This window comes from Pyxicephalus adspersus, chromosome Z (assembly GCF_032062135.1).
Source record: "Pyxicephalus adspersus chromosome Z, UCB_Pads_2.0, whole genome shotgun sequence".
Taxonomy (NCBI): Eukaryota; Metazoa; Chordata; class Amphibia; order Anura; family Pyxicephalidae; genus Pyxicephalus; species Pyxicephalus adspersus.
The window spans coordinates 61,919,551-61,941,741 of NC_092871.1; the positions used below are offsets into that span (position 1 = coordinate 61,919,551).

Genomic DNA, 22,191 nt, shown 5'->3' on the forward strand with positions numbered 1-22,191 from the left:
TCTATTTTGCAAGCATAGTATTCAGAGCTCAGTTTACCTTTCAAGCTGAACTCCAGGAATATATGAGGGTTTTCTCATTGCAGTGCAGTAGTAGCCCCACTGAAAATGTATTTTTTTTTTTTTTCTAGCAGGCTTAAGGACACACTAGTGAACAAGTTCAGAACACGAACCAAATGGTAAATTATGGCACATTTAGCTATTTTACAGTCCCTACTTCCAAAGAAGTTTACACTCCAGTGTCCTAAACACAATAAGACCAATACGATTTGGGGCTAAAACAAATAACTTATCAGTAAGATTGTGAGGCAAACACTAGTTACTTTATGCATTAAAGTATTCTTGGTAGTAAATAAAATTTGGGACCCCAGCAATGCAAAATACTATCCACACAATGCATTGACTTGTTTATAACAGTCAGGCAACATATGGTGTGGATAGTGATCACTGTTTTAAGATGTAGAACACCTTATAGTGCATTATGAGAAAAATATTATAACTTTTTTTTTTAAATCCGCTGTATCAGAAGATCTATTTTTGAAGCATGACGTTTAACCTGAAGCTTTAAAAGCCCATGTTTGAAATTCCCATGCATTCCTATGAACTAATCTACACTAGGGGGGTTCCTTAAGGCCTTTAAAAAATGTGTGTTTTGTGTTAACTGTTTACCTTTTTTTTTTTACAGGTTATCCCACAATAAAAGGATGATTCCCATTCATGACACAAGCACAGCCGTGGGACTCCCGACAGTGTGGGGTCCCCAGTCACTAGAGGGCAAATGAGGACAAGTCTCCCCATTCACCTCTATTGCTGAATGGCTGAAAAAAGGGAAACCCTGATGACAGCTCAAGCGTCATCAGGGTTTCCCTTTTCTCAACCACTCAGCACTAGACGTGAATGGGGAGACTTGTCCTCAATTACCTCTATTGCTGAATAGCTGACAAAAGGGAAACCCTGATGACGCTTGAGCAGTCATCAGGGTTTCCCATTTTTCAGCCAATCACGAAGCGGAGAAATCAGCAGAGCTCTGCTCTGCTGACAGCTTCTTTTATTTGATTGCTCCCGCAGCCCTAGCGGAGCTGTGGTATCCCAGAGCACATGCCACAGCTCCACTAGGGCTGAGGGAGCAATCAGGAGTGCACCTTGAAAAGGTGTCCAAAATTTTAAATCAGTCTAAATGGCTCCAGGGAACAGAACATCAGTGAAATAGTTTCCCTGCAGAATGCCAGAACCTTATTCAGAATACAGCTTCTGAATCCCTTATAATAATAAATAATACATATTAGTTATATATTACTAGTTACTATATATTAGTAATAAATCAATCATTTTTTCACATGCTTTGATAGAACCCTTGGACATGGCACCTGGGCACAATCCTTGACAAAACAGTTCTAAATGAAAAGTTTTAAGTACTAAACGAAAAGATGTTGACTGAAAAAAAAGATTGATAAATAGAAGATACTGTGATTTGGTACATTTAATGAGAGTAATTCAGCCCAAAAAAATATATTTTAGCCCTGGATATACGTAGGTTAAATTATCAGCTGCTTTGCATGACATAATTAGCAAAATTAGCAAATGCAAAGCCCTATAGCCCACATTTTTATGGGGGGAAATGTCTGTATGCATCATGGTAAGTGCCAGACCTATAAGGCAGTCTACAGAGGGAGTCATGCCAACAACATCTGAGCCATAGGTAGAAAAGGAACACTGACTAGTGGGCATGATATTTTTTATTCTCCTGGACATAAGAGGCTAAGCTACTAGGCTACCTTGTACCTTCAACCCCCCTAAAAAATGATTTGTACACTTCTCAAAAGTTCATCAGATCAGATCATAGTTCATGCTTGATGTTGACAAATGAGGAGCATATTTCAAACAGAATAACACACATATTGGCACATACACTAAAGGTGATTTTTCTCTATTGCTTGTTAAAAAATAACTAGCACCAAGTTTGATATATGGAGAAGTGCAAATATTCACCTTACTCTAGGTGTTAACCATTTTTTGGCAGCAATAGTGCTAAACATCACATTTGGCACCCTTTCAACCCCTTGCGACTCATTTATCTTAACATCAAGAAAACAATACATGGAGCTAAAGGAGTTTTTCCTTTTCACTGCTAGTGGTAAACACACACACAATGGAACACACAACAAACCCACTTTCACAAACCCCCACTCAAGCTTTCATATGTCTTGTTCCAGCTGTCGGCCATTCTTTCACCTTTCATGTCTACCTGAGCTCTGTGTCCTCCTCTCAGAGGACTTATTACAGGGACCTCCCTTTACAGCAGCTGTGTGTCCTAGTGTTCATGGTGTTGCCTGGTAGAAAAATATGCCCGGCTTCCACATAGTACTCAACAGTAGATAGCAATGCAGTGGGAAAAAACATCATTTATATTGGAGAATAGAAAACAAACAAGTGCAAAAAAATGTTAATAATGCAAGAATTTCAGTGAGTACCTACTAACTTGCCTGCCTGCATTCTGCCTCTAGTGCACTGAAATCCTTAAAAAGGGATACTGGTCAATTTCTTCCCTGGGAACTACAGAGTTGATTAGGGGTGACAATTTAGGTCCTGCACAAAAACAGCATGTATATAACTGGCAGGATTACTAGGTGAAAACACTGGATGAAAAAAAAAATGAGGAAAATGCAATTATATAAAGGAATGTTTATTGATGATCTAAAGAACATTAAACAGCAGATATAGTCAGGTTATGATGGTTCCAGCTAATTGTATTACTGTAAATCCTTGTGGGTTCACCCAAGATTGTAATGTAATTGAATGTATGATTCGAAAACAAAGCTGGGCTCTTTAATATTCATTTGTCTAAGCTTGACAAAACCCACAGAGGTCTATTGCATGGGGAATTAACTGTAGAAGACAACACAGGCTCAAACAGCTAATGTTGGCTGGTTGATGCAAGTCCTGATGGTTTTACTAATCTTTATTACCAAATATGTGTGGGAATCCTGGCACCACAACTGGCTAAACTTTTCAATGCCCACTGTAAGGGTAAGGAAGTGCTTCCAGTGGATAATTCTGCTTTTAAAAACATTATACCCAAACTAAATACTCTGATATTTCAATTACATAACCATTGCGCTGATTGTGACATAAAATTTATGACCAAATGTATCAGTTCCCCTAATTCGATTCTGGGACTACATAAATACATCAGGATTAGGTGGTGTTCTTATACTTTTATCAAGCTGTGGATTAAACTCAAAGGTTGATTGATCTTATTTCCATGGTTAACTCTAATTGTGATTAGACACAAGTGCTCATTATTTACAGAAAATGATTTATGCATATTACATCTCCCCAATAACTATATTAAATATATATATCTCTCCAATACTAGCCTGCTCTAACACGTATCCTTGTTTGCATCCTTTTCCGGATAGAGATAAATCCACAGCTCTTAATATTAAACTACCACAGGACCTTAATCTTTAAATGTAACTATGATTTCAGCTGAAGCACTAAATATATTTCATAGCTAGGGATTTATCTTAAACCTATGGTACCGACATTATATCAGGCTAATTGCCACTCCTTCTTTGTGAAAATTACAGGCAATTTTGATAGATGTTCGGCATCTCCATTATCTTGCTTTGGAAGGCTTGAAGCTATAAGAAATTGTCAGATTCCTTGTTTATTAGTGCTAATGATTACTCCCTTTGAGAGTATGTGCAAAATGACTAAAAAGAAACAGATGCCAAATATTCGTCCTGTATCAATCATTGTCCATCCCTGTGCCAAACTTTACTACATGCATCTGTGGAAGGCTTATTTGCACTTGTTATGTGGAGGACAAGCAGCACGTAGCTTACAATCAACACATCTCTGGTTAAAACTATGCTCTGCTGATAGAATTGGATAGGATAGAATAGTGAAACATAATTCACAAGCTTCCACTTTGCTTTTGGGGTTTATAGTTTCATTATTTCTATTAAACAGATTCATTTTCCTACAGCCTCAAAAAGCATCCTATTTAACAATCTTGATTTATCCATGCCAAAACACTTTTTTATGCCTAATTAACAATTTTTGTGGCTACCCATATCATTTTTGCCAGATTTTGTAAGCCAATTCTCACGCTTTTAAATACATTGAATTTAAAAATAAGCTGGGCCACAATAAATTATTATTATTAATATTATTAATATTAATAATAATAATAAATAGGGGTTGCAAATGACAGACAGGGAAGGATGGAGTCTGGCTGCAGCATTCATAATAGATTGTAAAGGAGAAATTTAAAAGAAACTTGAAATAAGCGGTCAGACAAGTAGGAGGCAAACCAAGTGTGACTGATACCAATGGAGCTCATGATTTGTATTGGAAGGGGGTGATCAACAGTGTCAAAAGCAGAGGAAAGATCAAGGAGAAAGAGAGAGAGAGGTAAAAGTTGCTTTGGCACTTAGTTCTTATGAGGTTATTGGCCACTTTAGTAGGGCTGTTTTGGTGGAATGGAAACATATGGGAGAAGAAGGATAGGACAGTAGTTAGAAGGTAGGGAGGGGTCTAACAGGGTTTTTTTCAGGATAGGGACAAAAATGGCATGTTTGAAAGCAGAGGGGTAGATACCTGTAAAAAGGGAGAGGTTAAATAGTCTGGTTAAGGAGGGGCCAGGGTGGAGGAATGGGCACAGAGTAGATTAGAGGGAATTGGGTCAAGCAGGAAGTTAGTAGATGGAAATGATAAGAGGAGACTTCATCCACAGTAACAGGGCTAAGGGAGGTGGAAATTTACAGGTGGAAGGGGTGGGTATAGTTGGAGTGGCACGGTGAGCAGAGACATCATGTCTGATTTTGTCAAATTTTATTTATAAAGTAGGTGGCTATGTCTTGGGCAGAGAAGGTAGGTAGGAGGGAGTCAATTGTTGAGAAGAGGCTGTGTGGTTTGGAAACTTGAAAGGTAATGACAGCTGAGAAAAAATTTTGTTTGGTGACAGTGAGTACAGTGTTAAATTGTTGTAGTCTGGCTTTGTAATCCATGAAGTCAGTGCTGAGACCAGATTTCCTCCACTTGCGCTCAGCTGCATGAACAGTCTTTTGTAGATGTATTTTGTGATTGTTGTGCCAGGGTCAGGGGTTAGCAGGACGAGGGTAGCAGAAGGTGTCAGGGGCAACTTTAACCAAAGCCAGAGAAAGAATGTGGTTAAACTGAGTGTCAGCTTTATCTGGAAATGTGATTTTAAAGAAGGTGGGGGTTGGGGACTTAAGGCAGGTAGAGAATAGGTTGTGGTCAAGGTTACAGATATTTCTCTGTCTTGACCAGTCTGGGATGTGGCAAAGGGGGGCAAAAGTTAGATAGGTTGAAGGTGATAAGGTTGTGATCAGAAAGGGGAAATGGCAAGTTGTCAAGGAGGGTGAGGTTGCAGAGTTTGGAGAATAAATTGTAAAAATCAAGGCAAAAAATAAATAAACTTTTATCGAATAACCTAATAAAAATATAGGACACTGCAGCCAGAGAGAGAAAGTTTTAGTTCAAGAACTTTCCATCCAGGTAACATCTAAAGAAGTGAATTCACCTTACCGTTTATGAGGGTTGTAATGCAGCCTGTGAAAAACATAGATGAGAGGGCCTGCATTTTTACTTTTTTATATGGAATTCAAATGAAAAAACTTCTTCAGTTTTTCTTTTCCTAGAAAGGTAACAAAACAGAGTTATAAAAAGAAATATTTCATATTAACAGTGATAGGACACTGAGCTAAGTACACAATTATATTTTTATTGTATTTTAAGATGTATAGGACAGACAGCATTGTTTTTAGGGCACAATATTGGAACATCTGAACTCAAATGTACTGTGGACTATAGAAAACTAGTTATGATTATTACTATTCTATAAAGATATTTGCATATAGAGAGAGGGGGAAAGTTGATAATATTTTTCTCAATATTTGCCAAGCCTTTATATATGACAATTGAAAGAAAGTTTCGATTCAATGCAGTTTATAGTATAATTATAAACCTATCCATTGTCAATTGCTTATTCCCCAATATTTTTATATAGAATACCTTCACAGAATTTTCACCAATTAATTCTATTTAAACTATTACACCTATCATGGTTCATTAAAATCTCCCTGTACATTTTTTCCTATTTTCACCCTACGAGGGACAGGAGGCGACCCTCCAAATCTAGGGGGGAAACCTCTAGTATGACGGTGCATGCTTTCCTAAGTGCTCATCAAAACCCACCCCTCGTTTTGGCACCAGAATTCCTCCAATGCCCAGGACCTGCTTTAAAGGGAAGGTTCCCTCGCCGCCAATTGGCAGGTGAGGACGCGGACGAGATGCAAATGCCCTTATTTACGGCCATGGGAGGATCAGGAACATAGATTTGTTGTAATGCGCCTGGGAATACAAACCACAGCCAACTCCAAAAGTCCTTTTATCGAGTTTTATTGTAGTCATAAAACAAGACAGGCTATTTACGGAAATCAAGTCCGAAGCGTAGTACAGGAGGGTAAGGCAAAGGCAGGTCAGGAACAATCCGAGGTCAGGGCAGGCAGCAGACAAGAGAGGTCACAAACAATCCGAGGTCAGGATAAGCAGAGTTCAGGCAAGAGTCAGGTATCAGACCAGGTCGCTATTATAATGACAATTAGAGAAACGTTAACCAACACAAAGAACGCACCCAAGCACACTGTGTACACAGAGGCTTATAGTGGGCAATGGTGTACAGGACAGGTTCTCCTTAATTGGCCAGAGTGACCAATGACCTTGCGCCACCTGGCGCCATTTGGTTGGAGAGTAACTGAATCCCGCAGGGAATTCAAACTAACTATGTCCCGCCCTGCGGCGAGGGAGCCAAGTGCCACGCCCTCGGGGGTACAAGAGGCACGCGTGGTAGCGCGCACACCTCTTCCCACAGCACCCCTGGGACCTGCACTACTTTGCACATCCAAAGGAGTGCTGAGAACAGGACTTTCAGTAATCATGTCCATAGAGATGCAAGGGATGCCGCCTGGCCGAACAGTAGTTTGGCCAGGATGGATCCCTCCGCCTGCAGAGACACGCTGCGAGCAGGGCAGCAGCCTCGGCCATGCTGCCTGCTGCAGTGGCATCTCCCTCTGCGGCTGGGATCCCTAGGGACGCCACGGGCTCACAGGACAGGTAAGTTCCTTACACAACCCCCCCTTCAGGAGGGGCCTCAGGACCCTCATGTCGGGGTTTCTCGGGTAATCACAGTGAAATTCCGACACAAGTTCTTCCGCATGTATGCAGCGGGCCGGCACCCAGCATCTCTCCTCTGGTCCAAATCCTTTCCAATCAATGAGATATTGCAGAGAGTTACGCACCTTACGAGAGTCCAGGATCCTCTCAACTTCATATTCGGGTGCTCCCTGCACCTCCACTGACGGAGAGGGATCTGAAAGGGGAGCAGAGTCGGCAGCAGACTTAACTAAAGAGACATGGCAGGTGTCTACCCCCCTCAAGGAACTGGGAAGCGTGACTCTTTAAGTAACTCTAATAATCTTTTCTGATATTGGAAACAGGCCAATAAATTTGGGTCCTAGCTTGGCGGAGGGGAATATTGCGGGTAAACACCCAAACCAGATCACTAGGTTGGAACTTGGGCTCAGGGATCTATGGCGATCTGCAAACCTCTTCTGCTGGGCTACTGCCTCTCTAAGATTACTTTGGACCTGGTTCCAAACAAATCGGGAATGTTCTACCCAATCCTTAAGGACGGGAAGATCAGTGGGTGGACCTGATAGAGAGGACACTTTGGAACTCCGACCCCCGACACACATTAACAGAGAGATCCTGGTGGAGGAGTGCTCTGCGTTGTTATATGCCACCTCTCCAAAGGGGAGATAGTCAGCCCATCTCTCCTGGCAACCAGATACAAAGCTCCGGAGGTATTGTTCCAATGATTGGTTGGTTCGTTCGGTCTATCGATTCATCTCAGGGGGAACCCTGACGAAAAGGAAAGCTCGATGCCCATTTGGGCACAGAACTCCCTCCAGAACCGAGACACAAACTGAACCCCATTGTCTGAAACAATGTTCTCCTGAGCCCCATGCAGGCGGAACACATGAAAAATGAATAAATCAGCCAATTCCTTGGCTGAGGGTAACTTGGGTAGTGGTATAAAATGGGCTTGCTTACTGAAGCGATCTACCACTACCCAGATCACCGTAAACCCTAAGGACCCTGGAAGGTCCTTGATGAAGACCAAGGATATGTGGGTCCCTGGCGCATCAGGAATGGGCAGAGGCAGCAGAGTGCCGGAGGGAGCGTTACGGGAGGACTTACACCGAGCACAAACTGGGCATGCACGAACATAGGATTCGACATCCACTGACATGTGAGGCCACCAAACGTGTCTTTTTACTAAATTTAAGGATTTCTTAATTCCTGGGTGGCCAGCAGTTTTGGAATCATGCAACTGTTGGGGAAGAGGATGCCGGATGAAGCCCTTCTCTAAGTTTTCTTGGATGTATTCCTTCTGGGCCTTTATCTCTGGCCCGGTGAGATTGAACAAATGACCCCTAGGGGGCATGGTACCCAGGAGTAACTCAATGGGGCAATCATAGGAACGATGAGGTGAGAGTTTGTCAGCTGATCGGGGGCAGAAGACATCAGCAAACTCCTGGTATAGTTCGGGCAGTTTTTTAAACACCACAAGGGCCCGTACTGGCATTACTGGAGTCAGGCATCTAGCCTGACATTGGTTCCCCACTGAATGATTTGACCCGACTCTCAATTAATTATAGGGTTATAGGTTTTCAACCAAGGGAGGCCTAGAATCAGGGGGGTTTTTACCATCCTGATCACAATAAGGTGGATCACCTTATTGCTGCAGCGGCATCTCCCTCTGCAGCTGGGATCCCCAGGGACGCCGCGGGCTCACAGGACAGGTAAGTTCCTTACATCCTGTAAGGATCTGTCCTTGAGAACCTCCCACACCACCCTGCGCATTCACACTCGCACATGCAATACCAACTGCATAGCACATCCTGGTCTCTCTGCTCTCCCCTGAGGAAGCCAGTAAGGCGAAATGCGTTGGGAACGAGACATGCTACTCATTTGAAACTAAGAATAGCCCACATGAAAGTTTGAACCATTTTATTGTAATATCACACAATCAGTTAGTTTGTAACTTCTGTTTAAAGTGTTAGGTAAACTATATTTGATTATGCCAAAAAAAGCCTCTCTTCTATCTGGTTCTTTCAAATTGTACTATTCTATAAAACTAAAAAAAATACTAAACCAACACCCATATTTTATGTAAGCCTCAAGAATTATTGGTAAAGTCCCACCCTTTGTGAGGTCTGAGAAATGAAACTGTCTGTCAAAACTGGGACATAAGGGGGATATAAAATGTTCTCTCTAAAATGTTCCTCACCTTTCCTTCATTAAATGAAATAAATCAGAATTGGCTTACTATGAATTTATTTATGTGACTTAACATCACTCATTGGATTCCTTAAGCAATGCAATGTAGGACTGTTAGCATAGCGACCCTTTTCACATAAACATAGTGCTGTAAAATCAATAAGCACTTGTTTTTCTACAATAGTTTGTGTAAGATTTTGGAGTGCACTAAAGGAGAATAATTGTTGACATAGGTGGCTAACAAATCTAATTTTACCGGGAAACTTGAACAAGCAATAAAGCAAATTTCTAAAGGTCACGGGAAACTTGAACAAGCAATAAAGCAAATTTCTAAAGGTCAGGGAGACCCATTGGAATTGTGAGACAGTTTTGAAGTCTTTCTTGGTCTGTACCCATTTAAATACAGTACCTATTTAAACTTTTCTAAAAATCACTGTAGCCCCTACTACTATTAGCACCCTTTATTCCACAAGTCATTTGTAAATGGTTCCAGGGTTTTGTGTTTCTGCAATTAAATTTTCGGCACTGAAATAAGCAATAGAGATTACCAGCCATACACTGGCTGAAAACTGCATCCAGTAATCAGCTAGAACATCCGCCAACAACTCACATGTTCAATGAAGTGCTTGTTTAGAAATTCCCTCAGATCAGGAGATTGATAGTCTATCCTTGGGAGTCAAAACTACCCCAAAAATATCCTGGGATGTCTCAGAAGAGGGCCTTGCTCCAATATGATGGCAACACAGTTCATTTATATAATGCATTATTTAGATTTTTTACACATATCAAAACATATTTATAATTAAGCACCAGTTTGTTTACTTTGTTTTTTTTCATAGTTAGATCGAACTGATATATGTGTCAAAAATGCATAAAACATATGTTCTGTTGCATGAATTTTTTTTTTATCTTCATTTAAAATTTGAATAATCTTTCTCCTGTAAATATTTTTACATTAAGCACATTGATATAGATAAACACTACAAATACTGTGCATGAATACCATTATTAATGCATGAACTAAAAATGTTATAACTGCAGTTAGTCCTATTATATACTGATCACTTGCTAGTTTACAATCAGTTGTAGCTAGCTCTTCTACAATAACCCAGTTATATCCATGCTTTGTCAGTTTCTTTATTTTTCATGAGCAAGCTGCAGCAGGAAAACTTTGTGCAAGAGATGCAAAGTTCTGTATAACAGCTTACCAAACCAGCAAGCCTATTATCAGCATGCTGCAATGTGTTCTGTAGATCTCTTTAAATATTCACAAAAGTTCAGTAGCCTTTAAAACTCCCACGTCCACCAAGAGACAGTAATCTGAACTTAGTGGCAAATGAAAGGCTTCAGGCTGAGTAGCTCAGCCCCAATTATCTTCACTGAGAATCTGCTTATGTTATTGTTTCGTACTTCCGTGCTATGGCACAGCAGGTCCAGAGTCTGATCCTTCGTTACCAAAACCAGGTTTATGCCAATTTTTGAAAAAGGTCAAGCGCAGGTGAAAATGAAAAGTTTTGGTTATTGTGTAGTGTCAAACAAACACAATATGCATACAAAGTGCAAAGGCTGCTGTTCAGCTATGCATACAATGTAAATGTATCCGAGACCATTTCTTCACTTACCCCTATGAGTAAGAATCATTAGAGCACATAGTTTGTTATGTAACCTGAGTTTAGGCATTCACTATACAGTGCAGACTGACATGATGTTCCAGCTTTTATTAATGTCTGTATATTTTTCCTATACATTTTTGTGTTTAGTCAACAAGTTATTTTAAGATTGTTGAGGCCTGTACAAAGATCTGTATAAACATTCTCAACATCGGAATAACGAATATAATGGAACAACTTTATACCAGTTTATCATCTCATAAATGTCCTTTGCGGATTTGTTAGATGGCCTTACATCTCCAGGACAGTCTGAAAACATAAAGACACAGTCAGGCTCATTACATAAAGTAAAACCAAGTGTTATCAAAAAGCAACAGTATCCAAAAAAGGAAGTACAATGGAAAATATTCCCAGGGACCCAACATCAGGGTTTCCTTAACAAGGGATACTAGATCCTAAAAACTACCCATATGGAAGATCTTTGCATCCCATTGGATTTAAATCTGACATTCCCTCAATTACTATAACCATGAGGTCTGCTAGAAGACAACTTACCCTTTGTTTAATGCCCCCTTATTAAACCACCCTATTCCTCTGAATAATTAACCATATACAGTATGTGCCCCCTATCCATTATACCTATATGGATTTTACGTAATCAATATGTAACTGGAAATAAACTTTTATAGAGTGAAATGATACAAATATAGGGCTTATTGTAGAATAGGTGTAGGAACCTTTAGTTAACTTGTCTGGCATTCAAAAAACCCAACTAAACTCCCCTTTGACTGCTGCTTACTAGGAACAAAAAAATATCCAGAACTAACCACGTGCCAAGTTTTTTTTTTAATTTTAGCTCTTCTCTTGGGTAATTTTCCATTGCCACCATCCATGACCCATCAGTCATCATTTTCATTGACTTCCATGCATGTCCACTTCTCAGACATTCTCCTCCAATTCCTTCCATAGTTATCATTTCCTTCTCTTAGATCCAAGTTTGCTCTCTTCTATCATCATTTTCTCTACTCCAATCCAAACTCACTCTCCTCCTTTCTGCAATTTTTCTCCTCTTTTATCCAAGATCTCTGATACTGTACTCTCTTTTTCTTTTCTGTACTGTACTTTTATCCTCTATATGCTTTATTTATTTTGTCAACACTAATGTTATTTGTTTAGGTATTTTTGTTGTTGTTTAATTGTTTAATTATATTTAATTATTATTAATAATATTTCTGAAAATTCTTCACATTGCCAAAAAGTGAAGGCTTACATATGTATGTCACATTCCTTATGCTTTTATTCATTCTTAAATCTACAACTTTCGCTTACTAATGTCTTATGGTCTGTACAGATAATTATGATTAGATGGGTTTCTTTGATCCCTAAAAGTTGTTTTAGAAAGTCTGCTGTAATAAATAGGTTGAGAAAGTCTGCACAGCAAAAATTCAGGCTTGTGTCACTTAAATGACACATTTTATCATGAAATATGTGTAACTACCATTGATGACCTCAAAATGATACTTGCCTGATCGTGGCTAAAATGTTTTTAAGTCACTGACTACACATTGATTTTGCACCAGGTGAAGTCGGCATTCCCAATATTTATACCTGTTTTAGGGCAGCTTTGCAACTCTAAAGTTCTTCATTGAAACTTTCCTAATCTCAGAGTTGCAGTTTCATGGCACATGCACTCAGCTGCACAAATAGTCTACCCTAATTGCAGTTCTTCCAACCACACCAAACTGGCACATAATTGATATGATAAGACTTGTTCCATTATGTTCCATTATGACTTGCACTTTGTCAAATACTTTATGTGTCTTACAATTTTAAGAAGATTCCTCTCCCTTATATTCACATACATTTATTTGCATGATTTAGGTAAGTTCATCCAGGTGACATACTTTCCTAATGCTGTTCCTATTTTAGATAAATACACATCTATAAACTACCTCAATATGCTGTATATAAAAATCACTTGCTATAAAAGTCCACTTCAAAAGGCCCAGAATTTTCACACACCAGAACTGATTTGGTATCAACAGGTTGTGACCCACCATTATTTTCTACATACAGGGGGTATAGTTTGCCTATAGCCTTACAAATTATTGTTTTGGCAGACAATTTTATATAATTTTAAATAAGACCCATATCTTATTTCTAAAAAAATAAATAAATAAAGGTTTAGGTTGTTCGCCACTACTGGATAACAGGGTATAATACTGGGGATGCCAATGCCAAATAAAAATAAAAAGGTCACATACATTGATGTGAAGAGAAGCTGTCACCCTGTAACTGCTGAGGAAAGAAGACTACCACTGCTGGGAGCATGACTTTCGACTACAATGGTAAAAGAACTGGTAAATTGTTGGCCTACAGCATTGGTCTCCTAAAATCTCTAAAATTTGCATATTTTGCAACCTACTGCTTTCCGAAATCTAGACTAAATTAATAAATGATTTATGTTTAGAGATCTAAGCAGCTCTGCCATTAGAACTATACAATAATTTTTCTGTTATAACTTGGGAGTTCTAATAATTTAGGTAAAAAATGAAGAAAAAAAATCTGTATGCATCTATGCCGTTTATCTATGACACATTAGTTCACTACTGTCTTGAATAAACTTGAGAAGGAAAATTCTCTGTTTGTCTCAAATTCTGTTTGTCTAATATAAATGCTTTCAGATAGGTTAATATGCAAATTAGGGCCAATCGTTTTAAAAAATTCAATCTGTAAATGGATAGAGAACTGGCTTAAAGACCGCATCCATAGAGTAGTGATTAATGATTCATACTCTGGATGGTCTAAGGTTATTAGTGGTGCACCCCACGGTTCAGTGTTGGGACAATTACTGATTATTTTATATTTTTAAATTATATAGAGTTTGGGATTAAAAGAACAATTTCTGTGTTTGCAGATGACACCTAATTATGTAATAGAATTAAGTTCATACAGGAGGTCTATATTCTACAAGCAGACCTGGATGTACTGTTTGATTTGGCAGCAAAGTGGCAAATTACATTTATTATAGATAAATGTAAAGTTATGCACTTGGGGGCTAACAACATGAATGCTTCATACTGTCTAGGGGGAATACATATGGGAGAGTCAGAAATGAAAAAGAAGCGGGGGTTCTGGTAGATCATAGACATAATACCAGCATGCAATGCCAAGATGCAATATCAAAGGCTAGAAAGGTACTTTCATGTATTAAAAAAGGATGGAGACATAATCCTGCCCCTGTACAAATCATTGGTTAGGCCACATCTGGAATATGCAGTTCAGTTTTGGGCACTAGTTATCAGCGCTGTACAAAGTCCATAGTCGTGTCACTAACTGTCCCTCAAAGGAGCTCACAATCTAATGTCCCTACTATAGTCATATGTCATTAATGTAGTCTAAGGTCAATTTCATGGGGAAGCCAAATAACCTAACTGCATGTTTTTTTTTTGATGTGGGAGGAAACTGGAGTACCCAGAGGAAACCCACGCAGGCACGGGGAGAACCTGCAAACTCCATGCAGATAGTGTCCTGGCTGGGATTTGAACCTAGGACCTAGCGCTGCAAAAGCCGCAGAGTGCTAACACCTGAGCCACCGTGCTGCCCACTAGTTCAAGGAAAGGGATTCTTCACAGTAAGATCTGTGAAAATGTGGAATAGGCTCCTTCAGGAAGTAGTTTCAGCAGCTGGATGCTTTTCAAGAAGCACAGAAAATAACTGGGTATTAAGGTTTAAAGTAAAGATAACAGTGACTGTTGATCCAGGGATCATCCGATTGCCTCATGGAATCAGGAAGGAATTTTTTCCCTTGTTGAAGCAAATTGTACCAGGGTTTTTTTTCCTTCCCCTGGACCAACTATGTACATAGCGTTTTATATCTGGGATATATTTATTTCCCTTGTGGTTGAACTTGATGGACTCTTTTTTCAACCTGACCTACTATGTAACTATGTAACTATCATTCATCCAAAAGTATATCTATACTTGGTAAGTGAATGTTTGCATCAGTGGATTGCAGGAAACATGTCTTCTCTTCACAAAAGATAACCCTGATAAAACATAGATGATCAATCTCCATTACCACCTGAGGGGCACTAAATTAAAATGACCCAAGGATATGAATACAAGTTATAATTACCCTATTCCAGAAGAATGTTTTTATAAATTCCGATTTATGGCCAGATTTATGAGACCCGATCAAGTCTCTAAAGACTTTATTCTGTCAGGTCCTTGCAAGAGAAGTCTCATTGCATTCACCTTTCTGGTGGCCACTCTATCCCCCCATCCATTCCAGCATCTCATCTTTCATCAGTGTCTTCAGCTTTTATTACTTCCAGGGGTGACAGAAGGATCCATTATAGCAGTTACATCCTCCCATCACTATGTCAATAAAAAATACAGGGTTGAAAAAGGCACCACAATGGATGACTAGGCACACAGACTTTTAAATAGGTACACTGGCATTGCTTAACTCATTCAGAATATAGTGGCTGTGCATTTCTGTTACTGCGCTGCTACTTAGAGACACTGGTTAAAAAAAAAATGTGGAATGCCCTCTCCTGATCTCTTCTGTGCTGGCACTGAGCAAAGCTACAGGAAGACTAGTCATGTTGGTTAAGCTGCATTGAACAAATCAAGAAGTGATAGTGAGCATCCTCTAGTGAAAAAATGAGTTTGTATCCAATCCAATACAAAATGTGAATTCAAATTTCCCAGTTATATACTTTGTATTTATTTTATATTATTTTGTATTGGAATGGATACAGGAGTTTGTATTCAATCCAATACAAAATGAGAGTTTGAATTTTCTGCTGATGGGCACACGCGCCGATGACGTCATCACGCACTGACGTACACCCGAACACCGAGGGAAGAAGAAGTCGACGGAGAAGGCAGACACCCGACGCTGGAGACGGTGATCGACGCTGGAGAACTCGGATGGAACAACAGAACACGGAATGATCACAGCGGCACCAGGTAAGAGACGGCTGTTTCTTTTTTTAACCACCTGGGAAAAGTTCGGGGTGAAGACTTTCTGCAAGTGTTTTTACCCCAAACCAAGGTCGGGTTAAATGCCCGGGTGGTTAATGTATGAGAAGTTATTAACCAACAAAGTTGTGTTTTTAAATTTCTAGACATAAAGTCATTTGCCAAATACAGCCAATGACCAAGCTGAGCTGTGAGGAGTCACAAATTACCAAGAAAGTGAAAGGAGTCCTGCCTTATCTGAAGTATTCTGTAAGCCTAAATACATTTGTATATGTTATAAAGAGCCTATTTAAGTACCTGGGTAAAAGATTTACACATATCTGCCCAGGATGTATTACATATGTTTTCCTCTTTGAATATATTACCCTTTTCAATACTTCCAATTATAAAAAATACCCATTTTAAACAAATATGTAGTAATAGGATTTTCAAGTTACACCAAATGAGTATACTGTACATCCTAAAAGATAGATTTTAAAGATAAGGCTTTGAATAAAAACAAATAGGGCTCTCAGTAATTTACACATATTTTTCACAAGTGTATGTCATTCATCAGTCAGATTTTACATCACCTGCAGCATTTCTGCCACCCTGTCATGTTACTAGAAAGTAATAGCCCTTTTTTTCTTCAATTATAGGGCATGTCTACCAAAATTTGTCTTTTTTTAGTTTTGAGGGTTGAAACACCTACTGTTTTCAGATTTATGTATATCTATTGTAAACTCCAGTTGGGGGATTATGGTCCACGAATTCCCACAACTGCCCTGCTGTCAAGAACATTACAAGGCAGACTTATTTCTACTTATGGATTTGTAATAGGTTCCTGCCAAGAGAATAGTCTGTGGTCCTTTATTTCAGCTTGGCCAGTTCATCCAGCCCAATTAAGGAAGCAGGACAAGAGGTATCTCCAGTTGCTTGGCAACTAAGGCCAATGCTGCAGGTGTAGAAGAGTCTGTACAGCAAGGACAGAGGTCAATGCTACCTGTGCTTTAAAAAGGGGAAATACTGATTCCACAAGTAAGGTTATTGAAAGAATTTGTGTACACAGAAAATTCTGATCTAGCTGAGACCTGAGAACCTTCCAAGTGTTACCATTAGTTAAATGGAGCCTATGAAAATTGATCTTTTAAAATACAACTATAGTGGAGGTGGGGTGGCCAGACTCTGGAGGTACAGTGAAGCTGACACTTTCTATAGAATACAATATTGCCATGTATTCTGGTTTGGGCAAAATTTACCAATTAGCCTGAATTTAATTATTTAGTGATGTGCATACTCGCTTGCCATGGATAGTACTGTGCCCCCTCATCTTTTTTTACGAATACATCCCTGCTTGTGTTGTACCTATCAATCAACAAGTGTGCTGCAAACCTTGGAGAGGGGGGAATATTGCCCTAAGTCTTTTAATTGGTTAAAGGACCTTACAGGTATATTCTCAATTTGGAAAACTGATCCTTTAAAATACAACTATAGTGGAAGTGGGGTGGCCAGACTCTAAAGGTACAATGAAGCCAACACTTTCTATTTTTAAATTTATATATTTTATGTATAAATTTATTAATAACGTTTATATTTTTACAGAAGGGAATGCAGAATGTTAGCATATTGAGAGGTTGTCTTTCAATGTACAGTATAGGGACACCGTATGGTACAAGGGCACCTAACGTTTGTTCTGTTAAATGTCTGCACTGTGTCTTTTAGTTGTTTAACTGGAGTTGTGCTTTAGGAGTACTATATATATCTCTCCTGCACACTGTTAACATTAGATTGCTAGACCTTGGGTGGCTGGGTGTGGCAATGCCTTATTCAGTCAAGCAACTGAGAAGGTTTCAATCATGAGTCTATCTGAACAGGAAAGGAAATAAGGATATTGCTCTGAATTCACATTCATGCTGACCCCAGTCTGCAGTGTTCTACAATCAATACTGAAGAGGCGCTTTCATTTTCTTGATGTGTTCCTCTGATGGATAGAAAAATCAATTTTGTTTCACAGGAGAGTTTTAAAAAGGGAACGGAGAAAGAGAAAGCTTCTACAGAGGAAACCACCTTCCCAGTCAATTGAGGCTCATTAGCTGAGCTGGTAATCCTACCCTGGAGGAACAAAAATTCTGATGCCAGATTTTTACACAATAAAGCTAATTCATGGTAACTTGAGGGAGGAAAAGTATTTGTGCCTGCCCACATCAGCCAATCATGTTCCAACTGTGAACACTCTAGTGCAGGTAAACAAATAACATGGCTGCTATGCACGAGACCTTCATGTATTTTCTCCACTTTATCTGGCAGCCTAGATGGGGATGTTTTAAGCAAAGGTAAGCATGTAAATGGTACTGACACATATATATTCCACACTAAACACTGATGATTCCTGGGGTAATTGAGTGAACTAGAATACAATTTTCAGGTGTATTCAATCTCTAGTTGTATTCTTTATTATCACATAAATTTTTCTCTAATTTACCTAAAGCCAAACACCATTTTCTTTATTCTGATAGAGGAGGGAAGGTTTAAAACCAATGTTAGGCTACGTGTACATGTTAGATTTTTGGTTGTTGAAAAGAATCTTTCCCGATCCTATTCAACGACAAAAGACTGAAAGATGCATGAACATACAGAGCCATTCAGCTCTATGAATTGGGGGAGGGGGGGGGGGGCAGGTGACAGAGTGGAACCCTGCTGTGTATTTTCTATGATTAGGAGGAATACAGGTCATGGTATGATTCCTGGGTCACAAGGCCAGATTTGATAGAACCATCTGCAAATAGCTGCATCTTTTGTTGGCATAGTAGGCTTAGTCATTGAATGAGGGAGGCATCAGGAAGCAGGTACAAGGTACAATGTTGCTTTGGAACCAAACAAGTCCAGGATGGAAAAGAACTGCAATATAGAGGCAGGCTGGCTTGAGGATATCTCTAGCATTCCTCACTTGACAGAAAGGGCCTGGCAAGCACCAGCTGCATGGGCTCAGAAGTGTCCACGGAGAGATGGCACCAAAGACAGTCTAGTGATTGGGTTGGGGAGCTTGGAGCTAGGAAAAACAGTGTGCTTCCATTCTTTCCAGTCCTGTTTGGATTCGCTGAGCTGGCAATTGATCTGAGTGGAGAGGCAAACCAGGTCGTCCAAAGAATTTGGCCCCCAACCAGACCATGTTCATCCTTGACCTTTCAGATAAAACCATACATAACTGGTGTCGAAGTATAGAATCTTTCCACTGATTGTCAAAGCTCCAGAGAAAAAAAAATCAGACACCTATTTCCCTACAGGTCTGTGATCCTGATAGAGGTGGCAAAGTGCAGCAAATGCAACTTGGGTTTGGGTGACAGTACTGAGGAGCTAACAGAGCTGACTGGAGAATTGGCCACTGACACCTGTAAACTGGACAACCACTGGATTTGATTCTCCAGCTGAAAGTAACCCCCCTGGACTTCTTGTAGGAAAATCTTCAAATTGGAGATCTGCTCACCTAATTCTTCCAGCAGGGTGCTGTCCACATAAGCCTGCATGTTGGCTGGATCCTTCTGTTAGGTCTACACCCCTGGACAGGTGGCACAGGATTATCTGTGGCGTGGAGTCTAAGGGTCTCCTGGTCCTCACCACAGCACCCTAGAAGGGGTGATGGGCTGGTGACCCTAATGATCACAGAACTACTTTGCTACAGGTAGAACACCAGGTTGTGATTCCCAGTCCCTTCATACCAGTGGCAAGTGGGACAGAGAGCATGGGTGTATGGACAGCCAGAGACCAGGTACCAGGGTAGTGCAGATGGCAGGAAATATTTGAAGTCAAGACATTCAAAACTCGAGGCAGGTGGAACACTTGTTGCCAAAGCAATTCAAAGTTGGGGAAGGCAGTAGGTAATCATCATTGTCAGGACAAGCCAGGATCGGAGCAACAGAATGTGAGGTCAGGGTCAAACAGGCAAAAAAACGCTGGGCAAGTAGCAGATGACAAGCTGAGGATCCAGCAACCAGAGTCTGGACCTAGAGAGAATTCAAAAGGGCCGTAAGCCCATAGCAGAACAGGACTGAATTCAGTAGCCAATCCACTCATTGGCTGCAGGTTGCTAAACAGACGATCTGCGGGCGGAGTGGCAACAACATTTCAGAAGGTATGTTAATCTTATGTATAGTAAATATATCATCCAAGTTTCAGTTTTGCACAACCTTTAGGAATTTGCATGGACCCACCACATAAATATCTGAATAGTAGGGTAGCAATATATTTGCATTGCAATTGGTATTACATTAACCTTTGGTTTGTTGTTACTCTTTGAACTTAGGCTACATTCACACGTGTAATAATTGTCATTGTAAAGGATTAAACGACTGCACGATGCATGATTGAGTGCTGTACATACAGCACCATTCTGCTCTATGGAGAGAGGAGGGGGGAGAACTATGGAGCTGCACCCCGCTGTGCTCTCTCCCCTTCACTTGCATTAGGATCGTTTGTCGTCTATCGTCCGTGGATCCGCCAGGACTGTCATTCAGACGATGGAGGACGAGCGCTGTACACATGCAAGATTCTCATCTCATATCGGCCTGAGTAGTGTGTACGTAGCTTCACAAGGAACCTGATGTAAAACACAGATATATACTTTAATAGGAAAATGTATAATCAGTAAACAATATAGGTGAAAATCATAAATGTTTTGTCTTTTTGTTAATCCTTTAAGTTATATGTGTTTTGTATTGTGCTTGCATTGTGCTGTGCGCTGGCCTCTTCAACAAGATATTATAGCTTTGTCTTGTTCTTTAATGGTCTCTTTGTAATGCTGACCATCTGTAAACATGCAACATGCACTTTAAACTTTTTAAAAGCCGTCTTCATCAGCTTTAAACTTTGACTCAGAAATTAGTGCGTATCTTAGCGTCTAAAAAGGGTGTACAAAGAATTGATATCTTATAACCGTTTTGTTTGGGCTTGCTTTTCTCCTAGCCCAGAGGTGGATTCTAACATCTTTTTGATAGGAAGCAGGACAGGTAAATATAAAGTTTTTAATACAAACTAATTCCCCTTGGATTTGAAAAGGATAAAAAATAGACTCTAACCTAAGTCAGGTTTCTTGCTGAGTCCTGGGGATTTTGCTGACTTAGGCTACGTACACACGTCCAGTGGTTCTCATCCTATTATCAGATGTGTGTACAGCATGTGCACATGAATCTGGCGTGTGTACAGCGCCTTTCGTCCAATGACAGTCCTGGCGGATTCACGGATGATGGACAATGAACGATCTTAATGAAAGTGAAGGGTGAGAGCAGAATGGTGCTGTATACACAGCACTCGTTCATGTGCCATGCAGTCCTTAGTCGCTGGAAAGGATCATGAAAGATCCTTTCCAACGACAATTATTGCACATGTGTATGTAGCCTATGATTACAGGGATGGTAAAGAAAAATATTTCCAACAGAAACACAGAAGACAGGAAAAAAATAATTCTTTCTTCCTCATATTTCATCTTCCTCATATATCAAACATGTCAAACAGCTTACAACATAATTATCTTGCTTAATCTGTCTACTGTTGGAACTGCAGTGAGCAAAGATAGCACAATAAGTCCAATTTCCATGTGGTCATGAGATCCTGTAAATTCAGGGATTGTTGGGTGCTTATTATTAACTTAGAATCTTTTGGTTTGCAGAACTGTAGATCTAATAAGAGCAAAAGAGACACGGGGAGCGTAATTGCGATCCGGAATCAGACGCCAAAAAACTATTTATCAACCAAATTTCAGCCGACGAGAATACTCTGTCGTATACTCCTGGCAAGTATCAACTGAAATGATCACTCACTCCAAGCCGCGCATCTCCTTGAGCTTGACACTAGTGAGCTTGCATTATAAGTCACTGTTCCCCTAAAAAATAACTCTTTCAAATGGCACACATCTTTCACTTAACCCTAAATAAAAATGTTTGGACTGTTCAAATGTTTCAAACATATATATTAGCTGAGAAAAAAGCATATTTTTAAATGACCTAATATTTTCAGGTTCAGAAAGAGTTAACTGATTTCAGCGCCTATCTAAACGCATACAATGTCAGACTTGAGGATCCACCTGGTGATAAATTCCGGCTGGCGAGAGCTTGCTTTTGCTAGCTAATTGATTTTTCCCACAAAAGTCACAATCACACCTTCCAGCACACATCAGATCACACACACATCTTGTTTGCTTCTATTGATATATAAGTATATATATATATATATATATATATATATATATATA

The 22,191-nt window shown here is 39.8% G+C and overlaps 1 long non-coding RNA gene across 3 annotated transcripts in view; it reads right to left on the reverse strand.

The window, feature by feature from the left end:
* The window catches only part of LOC140343470 (uncharacterized), a 183,129-nt gene that overhangs the window by 26,044 nt on the left and 134,894 nt on the right, over positions 1-22,191 (reverse strand). The window contains exons 2-4 of one of the 3 annotated variants that reach the window (XR_011923339.1): positions 11,225-11,288; positions 5,554-5,662; positions 2,665-3,641 (exon numbers count right to left, since the gene is read on the reverse strand). This is a non-coding gene — a long non-coding RNA (uncharacterized lncRNA). Of the gene's footprint in view, positions 1-2,664; positions 3,642-5,553; positions 5,663-11,224; positions 11,289-22,191 lie in introns of those variants that run through there. The other 2 variants (XR_011923338.1, XR_011923340.1) reach the window with 2 other exon arrangements.